The sequence below is a fragment of the Ambystoma mexicanum genome, chromosome 13, assembly GCF_040938575.1.
Source record: "Ambystoma mexicanum isolate Mex_15411 chromosome 13, UKY_AmexF1_1, whole genome shotgun sequence".
NCBI classification, from domain to species: Eukaryota; Metazoa; Chordata; class Amphibia; order Caudata; family Ambystomatidae; genus Ambystoma; species Ambystoma mexicanum.
This window is the reverse complement of record NC_090938.1, coordinates 163,900,870-163,910,613: the sequence shown is the minus strand read 5'-3', so window position 1 is coordinate 163,910,613 and position 9,744 is coordinate 163,900,870. Positions and strand designations below refer to the sequence as shown.

General features: G+C 47.3%; 1 protein-coding gene across 3 annotated transcripts in view; it reads left to right on the top strand.

Annotated features, from left to right (window-relative positions):
- The first annotated feature begins 3,668 nt into the window (after window positions 1–3,668).
- NGF (nerve growth factor) overlaps window positions 3,669–9,744 on the top strand; it is a 286,870-nt gene continuing 280,794 nt past the window's right edge. The window contains exon 1 of one of the 3 annotated variants that reach the window (XM_069633537.1): window positions 3,669–3,885. The gene's annotated coding sequence lies outside the window, so the exon portion shown is untranslated. Of the gene's footprint in view, window positions 3,886–6,333; window positions 6,461–9,744 lie in introns of those variants that run through there. The other 2 variants (XM_069633536.1, XM_069633538.1) reach the window with 2 other exon arrangements.

Genomic DNA, 9,744 nt, shown 5'->3' with positions numbered 1-9,744 from the left:
TATTAAAGAGTGAACTTAACACATTTTTAGCAAATGCGTTTACAAACATTTGACAGCAAACAAAAGAGGTAAAATTGATATAGTTGCAGAATATCAGTGACTGTCTTATGCATCGGTATAATAACTTGCGAAGACACCCCACATTTCATGTCCTTCTAGACTGAAGTATACTCGTATTTCTATCATATTAGGAGGTTATCTATCCATAAAATAAGTTATATATATTGGAAAATGTACTTTGGTTTAAAAAAAAGCCAGCTGAATTGTTACAAGATGTACAAAGTACCTTCCAACATGGAACAGTTTGAAAGATAATCCACCGTATCAAAGATATGCAAAATCTATTAATTTAAACCAGGAACTATGATATTGTAAATCATCAGCACACTTGTAACAACACAATTGATATTCATGTAGGCACAGGTGTCAACCCGATTTACCGGAAACAGATCAAAAAGGCAACCACTAATTACAAGAATAGCCAACACATATATGTGAGTGTTGTAGGCATACTTTCTATAAAACCCCAGTGAATGTGTTAATAATGATGGCAAAAACAAGTGACTGGAGTAATAAACTTTAACTTGGTCTCGTCATATACTTAATTACTGAAGAAGACATATCAGACGAGGAAAAACATTTTTAAAAATGTGTTTTCACAATATTAACACATCAGATAAAAATAAATTATCAAGTAGATCTACGGAAAATAATAAATAAATAACAACATACAACCAAGATAACTTTTTCATTTAAACATATATAAAAATGTCATCCTGCAAATAGTGTGTCCAGTCCAACTATGATATGGCTATTTTATGGCTTCTAACAAAGTAGGCAATAATATCAGCCAATGAATCCTAAACGGAAAGGTCCTTTATTTGCTGCTAAAAAATATATGTCAAGACACGGAGAACACGAAAAACACACCCGTCACCACAATCCATGTCGTCCGGCTATGGGTTTTGAATGGTGAGTCACAGCAACGTTGTAGAAAACACAGACAGACTCACCTGCTGCCACAGACACCGTGAAAACACACTCATCGTCACACTCTGAGACGCTCCATGTCCGTCTATCACAGCAACGTTGTAGAAAGGATAGACAGACTCTCCTGCTGCCACAGACACCGGGAAAACACACTCCTCATCACACTCTAAGACTCTCCACATCCGTCTATCACAGCAAAGTTGTAGAAAGGATAGACAGACTCTCGTGCATCCACAGACACCAGGAAAACACACTCCTCGCCACACTCTGAGACACTCCACGTCCAGCTATGTGTTTTGAATGGTGAGTCACAGCAACGTTGTAGAAAGGATAGACAGACTCTCCTGCAGCCACAGACACTGGGAAAACACACTCCTCGCCACACTCTAAGACTCTCCACATCCGTCTATCACAGCAAAGTTGTAGAAAGGATAGACAGACTCTCGTGCATCCACAGACACCAGGAAAACACACTCCTCGCCACACTCTGAGACACTCCACGTCCAGCTATGGGTTTTGAATGGTGAGTCACAGCAACATTGTAGAAAGGATAGACAGACTCTCCTGCAGCCACAGACACCGGGAAAACATACTCCTCGCCACACTCTGTGACGATCCACATCCGGCTATAGATTCTGAATGGTGAGTCACAGCAACGTTGTAGAAAGGATAGACAGACTCTCCTGCAGCCACAGACACTGGGAAAACACACTCCTCGCCACACTCTGAGACGCTCCACGTCCGGCTATGGGTTTTGAATGATGAGTCACAGCAACGTTATAGAAAGGATAGACAGACTCTCATGCACCCACAGACACCGGGAAAACACACTCCTCGTCACACTCTGTGACGCTCCACATCCGGCTATCACACCACCGTTGTAGAAAGGATAGACAGACTCTCCTGCAGCCACAGACACCGGGAAAATACACTCCTCTCCACACTCCACCTAATGATTTCTATTCACTTTGCAAGTAATTAACTATAGACCCACATGATCTATGAACTGTATTTGCTTCATGCTAATTCAATTTGATACACCTTACTTCTTTTTTGCATCCTCTCTGCACTTTGCACAGGAAAAAGACACTTCGCACAGTTCCATGAATCAGGGTGTTTGTTGGTAGTGCAAAATCACTTTGCACCACGTACAAATATGCATGAATCAGGCCCTCAGAGTGCACCTTCCAGTTTTAAATAGAAGAGCTGTGTCTGGAAATGCAAGTTTGGGCCTACCTGTCGGCAGGCAAAATACAAATATTGGTAGATCTTGAGTATGGATTGTATGCTAGGCGTCTTGGGCCTGCGGGGAGGACCAGCGACCCCTCTCCCCACTAACCCTTGCACTGTGATGACATCCAGAATGAGAAAGGCGTTTGATGAGTAGAGTTCTAATCCTGGGGGTCGTCTCTATTCGTGAAGAAGGGATTTACTTTAATGGACAAATGGAAATAATGTTATCAGACATCACTGTTCTCCTGTGAAAGAGAAGGGCACAACCACAAACCTACGCATGCACACACACACACACGCACACGCACACGCAGAAAAGGCACAATCACAGACATGCACAAACACCACACATGTATGCCCACACATGCACATATGTATACAATAAGAAGTCCACATCGGTTAAACTCTAGGCCACCTTAACAGATTACTACTGTTTGTAGGAGACGGTGCAAGATTGACATCCTGTGCTCATTTACTTCATGAAATGATTGCAGCTGAACTGCATTCAATCTTCTTTGATTTGAAAGAGGGGGCGCTGGGTTCTTTTGCAATTAGCCCGACGCCCACCTTTTGAGGAGCGATGGCGCAATTCACGCATGCATCCACTGCACAGAGGCGGCAAGGAACACACGGAGAAAGTGTAGGAAGTGGACCTGATGCATTATGTAAACGAGCCCCATGGTTTAAATGAGTGGTATATTTTGTGGGTCTGTGTATAGTTCTATATCAATGTGGTTTGATTTTGAGAAAGAGACTGGGGTTGCAAAAATGTACCAGACGCCTGGAGACTGCCCTTGGGTGGTAGCGGTTTGCGCTATAAATCAACATAACATAACGCAACATACACACGTGGAAACTGTGTAGCTAGATGAGACCCCTAACCCCTTAACAAAAGGCATTATTAACGCTTTAAAGACTCAGCGATTTATTTTGACATTGCAGATCATCTGTGAATGCAGCAGGCCCAGCCAACTGGGAGGCCATTTACCTCGTTTTTAGTGTTCATGACCACACGCCCAGCCATAAAACACAGACCTCCTACATGCAAACATCCCCAGCAGGAATTGCTGTATAAAAAAAAATATTCAAGCTCAAACAGCAGCCCAGGACACCACGTGAGGCTGGGAGTGTGCAGGAATGTGTGCAACTCGGAGCTAACTTTGCCGGAAGCGCCTCTCCTCAGTTACCACAAAGAAACAAGCGGCCAATTAAGGGCTCTCTTTGCAGAGTTGATTAACACGTCCTTGGATTATATCATTTTCATGAAATCTTTCCTGTTCTCTGACATGACTGGCAGGGGTTAAATTCTGCTGCGATCTGGCATTTTTTGATCACATCGCCCAATCAGAAGGCTGCTGGCCCACATTCCCACTCCCTCACCCACTTTCCTTTAGAAGGAAGGGAGGGGCAGTGTGTTGAGAATCCTGCACTGCACTGCACAATGAATTAAACCTTCCAAACACTGGACGGAGATGGGAGCTCCCTCTGGCAGCTGAAGCGTGGTGGTGGAGGTCGTAGAACCATGGACCCAATCCTCTGAAGCCGGATCTAGGACACTGAACCAAGACCTGTTTTGCATTCATTTTGATTTCAATTGGAATAATATCCTATGGGAGTGTCTGACTGTGACGTGGAGAAGCAGCTGTGGCTATCCTTGCACAGGTAAGTGACGCATATCTTCCTACGACATGGCACATTCATCAAATTTGTCAAATTAAATTGATCCAGATGAGTTGGAAGAACATATAGAAGGTTTAAAATCAGCTTGGGGGAGGCCTCTCTGCCAAAAGCACTTCAGTTGTCTTCATCACAGTTCAAATTTCACTACAGTTGTTCAGAAAATGTCCAAACATGCTCCTATTTGTTTCGATGCTTGGCAAATAATGTTTAGGTTTAAAATGTGTGCTGCCAAGTTGTGTTATTACATTTTGGTTACAATGGAGGCTGTGAAGTTTATTCCAACTGCTTTAATATTGTTAAATAATTGCTTTTTTCATGTGTCAGAAATACCCGATTTGTACAAGATGCCGCACATTAATCGAATACAACCTCCTAGATTTGTAAAAGTTCTTTGAAAGTAATTAGAAATAAAAACCTTGGCACCTTTCCAAGAAATTGTATAGGGTTGGGTAATGCACTTGGTTTGTTCTTTTGGGGTCCCACTGCCCCCATTTAGGCCTATGCATCAGCTTTCTTGCCCGGATATGGTGCTTTTAGATCTCAGCTGAATTTCGCCTTCAGATGTCCCTATTCATTGGACAATGGAGATAGTGAAATGACTGTTGTCATTACAATGAGTGAGTTGACGTTTCTTCTCCGGCATTTGCCACGCCACGTGATTTTGGACTAAAACCATGATTTGCCATGTGCATTGAATGGAAGTTAACAGGAACTTGCAATGCGTGACTTTTGTGATTTTGTTGACCTGCTGGAGGAAATTTGGGAAAATCATTACAAACTGCGAGTGACATTCACTGCAACGCACAGAGCGTGCAGAATGATGTTTAGAAATTGTCGCATATTGAGTTCTAGTAATGAGTTCGACTCTTTGAAATTCCATCATCAATTTAAATGTGTAACTTCTTAATCTGCTGGTTTGGGATTTTTCTAGAAGGATAAGAATGAACCGGAAGTGGAAGGACTTGTTGCGTATAATTAGGGAGTCATTGCATGATCATTGCATGATCTGCACTGGGGTCAGAGATTGATCTATCAAAATTAACAGTTTGGCGCGGGCTTGCTACGAACCCGACGGTAGGCCAACAAGGATGCCGTTTCAGTTCTCCTGGAATATGGGGTGCTGTCTTGTTCCTCTCTTGGACTTTAGGTGCGGATCTCCCCAAAGGAGGACTGCACCGAGATCAAGCAATCCAAACGTATCCTTGGGTTGGATAACAGTTTTCCTCTGTTCTCCAAAATGTGTTTCCTGTGAAAACAGAAAATGGCCCTGATATTTGATCAGAACCAAATTGCTTAGTCTTCATGAAGAGTGGTGCAAAATGCAAACACCTTTCCATTGGAAAAGTTTTTGAGGAGAAGCTGGATCCTCTTTTTCCCCCTGTTGGTGAATTGTTTCTTTGAAGGTTTCTTAGGATCGAGGAGTAGATGAGACTAGAAAGGATAGACTTTAGAAGAGAGGGAGAGAGAGAGAGAGAGAGAGAGAGAGTGAGTGTGTGTGTGTGTGTGTATGTGCACGAGCGCGCGCAATGCAGAACTTTGAACCCTTCTTGATGCAGCGTGCCCCTAACAAGAACGTTTTGTTTTCAGAGGACCTCTTAAAGTAAACCCGAAAGTGAGGCTACGAATATTGAATCTCTTCCCAAATCTGGCCATGGTCTCCACTGCAGTAAACCATTTGGGACAGACCCTGATGAAGGCAATGCTTGTGGAAACCCTCCCTGTGCGCAAAGGTTAAACACCCCATACACCTGGTGGGAGGCCTTGTGAATGCTGATCTGTAAGAACAATAACAGCCCTTAAATAGCGCATGCAGTCACACTCTTGAGCTGCTCTGCGGGGAACAAAACCAATGGCCAATACCCAACTCAATGCTCTTCGTTTTATTGACCTCAGTAAAAATGAAAGTCGTGTGAAACATTACTAGGATCTCAACAGCCGACCAGCTTGTTGAGCCCGCCTGTCTGCAGCTGTTGCCTTGACCCGCTGAGTTACTTTGCTTGAAGTAAGGGGGATTGAAACGGATACGGTAATTTTATTTTCTGTGAGGCATAAGCAGCAAACGTGTAACAAATGCATGCTTTAAAAAACATCTCTTCATCACTATTGTGTGTACGGTTTGCAAATGATGCCCTGTTTTTTTTTTCGCTATAGAGCTTTCCAAAGTTTAAGAAAGGCATTCGAATCGTTCTTTAGAGAAAGTGCGTTCTTGCTTTCCTGAGGTAATATCTTGGGGTGCTTGCATTTTCTGGGCTGGGAAGAATGAAGTATGAGGTCAAGCCTTGCTGGCACTCAAGAAATACGCTTATTGTGTTTGGGCCTCAAAGCCGTGCGTGTTGCTCCGGGGCAGGGCAGGAGAGAGCTGCCGACGGGAGGCTCTAGGACCCCGGGGAGGCCTCCCTCCACTGCCCTGTGCATGGGAGCAGCACACGGCACGCACTCCCCACACATGTGGCTGGCTCGGCTGGCGCTGAGAGCGGCACTGCGAGGACCGGGCTCTGAGAGGCGAGGGCAAGGCTTTCCCCGGATCTGACAGGACCAGGGCTGCAGCAGCAGGCAGGTGAGTGCGCCTGGCTCCGCCAGGATGTCTTTTTAACACGCGTTATCTCTTTGTGAGTAGTGAAAGTTTTAGATGGAGATACAGTGGCAGAGAGGGTGCCCGGTGACAGACCCACCCGCCCGCGTCCCTGCTTGTGGTCCTGTCACTCGCTGCTTTGAAAAAAAAAAAAAAAGTGCATGAAAATAATGGTGCTTCTGGAGGAGTGAGTACCCAGGACCGTGCACCCACAGCTCAATGAAGCAGAACACCGAGCGCTTTGAACCAGGGCGAAACTAATAGTAGCCAGATGCGCACAGCACTGTGACGTGGGGCACCTACACTGTTTCTAGAGCACCCTGGACTTTGATCCAGGATATACAGCACCAGGACCTAGAATCCCCTGCCTTGTGACCCAACATTATGGCACACATTCCCAGAAACGTGTCCCAGGATATGGAGCACCCGAACCCCGGACATCTCGCAGCTCTGTGACTTTAAGCTCCCGGCGCTTTGAACCTTGATATATATATATATATACATATATATATATATATATATATATATATATATATATATATATATATATATATATATACAGCGACTGGACCCCGACTTTCCTGCAGTGTGACCGTTGATATACAGCAGCCGGATCTCGGATCCCTTGCAGTGTGAACCCGGATATACAGCACTTGGACCTCGGATTCCCTGCAGTGTGTCCCGTGATAGACAATGCCTGGACCTCGTATCTCCTGCTGTGCGACTGAGGGTATAACGCACCATGATCTCAGATCTCCTGCAGTGTGACCGAGGGTATGCAGCACCCGGACCTGGGAATCCCTGTAGAGTGACTGAGGATCTCCTGCAGTGCGACCGAGGATGAACAACACTGTGACCTAAGATCTCCTGCAGTGTGACCCATTTATACAGCACCCGGACCTAGGGCACCTTGCAGTGTGACACAGGATATACAGCGCCCTGATCTCGGATCTCCTGCAGTGTGACCCAGGGTATACAGCACCCGGACCTGGGAATCCTTGTATTTTGACTGAAGATCTCCTGCAGCGCGACCGAGGATAAACAGCACTCTGACCTAAGATCGCTGCACTGTGACCCAGGATTTCAAGCTCTGGAAGCCTAAACTCCCAGAACTGTCCTGTGATAAACAGCGGCAGAAACAAGCATCTCCTACAGTGTGACCCAGTTATGCAGCACCAAGGACCTAGGATCTCCTGCAGTGTGACCCAGGTATACAGCACTGGGACCTAGGATCTCCTGCAGTGTGACCCGGGATATACAGAAGCATGACCTAGCACACCGTGCAGTGTTGTCCGGGATATACAGCACCCGGACCTCGGCTCCCCTGCAGTGTGACCGAGGGCATATAGCCCCGATCCTCGGATACCCTGAAGTGTGATCGAGGGTATACAGCACCCGTTCCTAGGACACCCTGCGGTGTGATCTTCTGCAGTGTGACCAAGGTATACAGCACCAGGACCAAGGATCTCCTGCGTTGTGACCGAGGGTATACAGCACCCGGACCTAGGACACCCTGCAGTGTGACGCTGTATATTCAGCACCCGGACCTCGGATCCCCTGCAGTGTGACCCGGGATATACAGCACCTGGACCTCGGACACCCTGCAGTGTGACCCGGGATATTGTGACCGAGGGTTTACAGCAGCCGGACCGCGGACACACTGCGGTGTGATCTCCTGCAGTGTGACACAGGTATACAGCATCAGGACCTAGGATCTCCTGCGGTGTGACCCTGTATTATACAGCACCCGGACCTGGGATTATCTGCAGTGGGACCTTAATCCTCCAGCACTCTGAGCCGAAACACCCAACACAGCGGTCCGACCCGGTGCATCTAGCGTCGTGACGAGGGCCTCTAGGAGTGTTAGCCAGGTTACGCGCGGGCACACGGAGCTCTGCCGTGTGTCCAGGTTATCTAGCAATGTGGTCCAGGATCACCAGGACTCTGCGCCAGAAAGTCAACAGTGTGACGAGGAGCACACAGCACTGTAATGTAGGGTGCAAAGTGCAGCAATTCAAGAAACATCACTCTCTGGCCCTGCAATTCCTTCAGTGTAAGTCAGGACGCCCGGCATCGTTAGTAGCAGCACTCACACTGTGACCTAGGACCCCCCAACATTCTGCCAGAGACACCCAGGATTGTGAGTTAGGACACCCAGCGCTTTGCTCTAGGGCACAGGGTGATTTGACCGAGAACAACATAGGCTGTGACTAAGAGGCTAGCGCTCCAACCACTTGCCACCAAGGACACCCATAAGCGTGGCACATGAAATCCAAGATGGCGCGCCACATCCAGCACTGTCGCCGGGGACCAGCACACCCTGGAGTTGCCAGGTCTGTGACAGGGGACGCCACTTCTTAGAGCTTGGGGTGCGACTCAGGGCCCAAGGTTTGGAAACTGAGCGTCCAGCACTCTCGGGACAGACACATCCCAAAAAGGCTGAGCACTGAGGAATTCACTACTGTTGCCTGCAGCACCCAGCACCCTGATTAACTCATTCACCAAGACACTGTGCTCTAGCACCGTGACCCCCAGGGCTGTGAACCACAATTGGAACCCAGGAGCACCCACGCGACACGTCAGGGTTCCCCGGGACGCCTATCATTGTCACCAACGACCAGAAACCAGTCATGTTACACGGGTGGACTGGAAGCAAAAGAGGCCCTGGAAATCATTTTCTAACTGGCCCCATGTCACACATTTTCAGCAAGCCTATGGGAACGTTTGGAAATACCACACAAAAGAGGCCTACCGGTAAATCTCCAGCGTTCCCTATAGGCCAGTCCAGCCCTGCCCGGGGTGCAGAGGCCAACCAGGAAATCTCCAGTGTTCCCCACAGGCCAGTCCAGCCCTGCCCAGGGTGCAGAGGCCTACTGGGAAATCTACAGAGTTCACTATAGGCCAGTCCAGCCCTGCCCAGGGTGCAGAGGCTTACCAGTAAATCTCCAGAGTTCCCTATAGGCCAGTCCACCAATGGTCAAGTCCCCTCTGATCTAGGTTAGACAGGGTTCTGCGTATGTCCATTGCCTGGCTGTGAGCTTGAACATGCATGCAGTGGAGTTTGGGCTCACTGGCTGTAAGCTTGGCATGCATGTTCTCTTCAGCTCCAAGCTGTTGACCTAGACGTAGGGTCCCCAGGATAGGGGATGCAGGTGTGCGTGCTGAGATATGCAATTCCCTATGCTTGGAAACTTCAGTGCTGTGTGCTCACCAAATGCATGGTTGTGAGCATCGTTGTGCACATCTATGCCATTTAATGTTGGACTGGG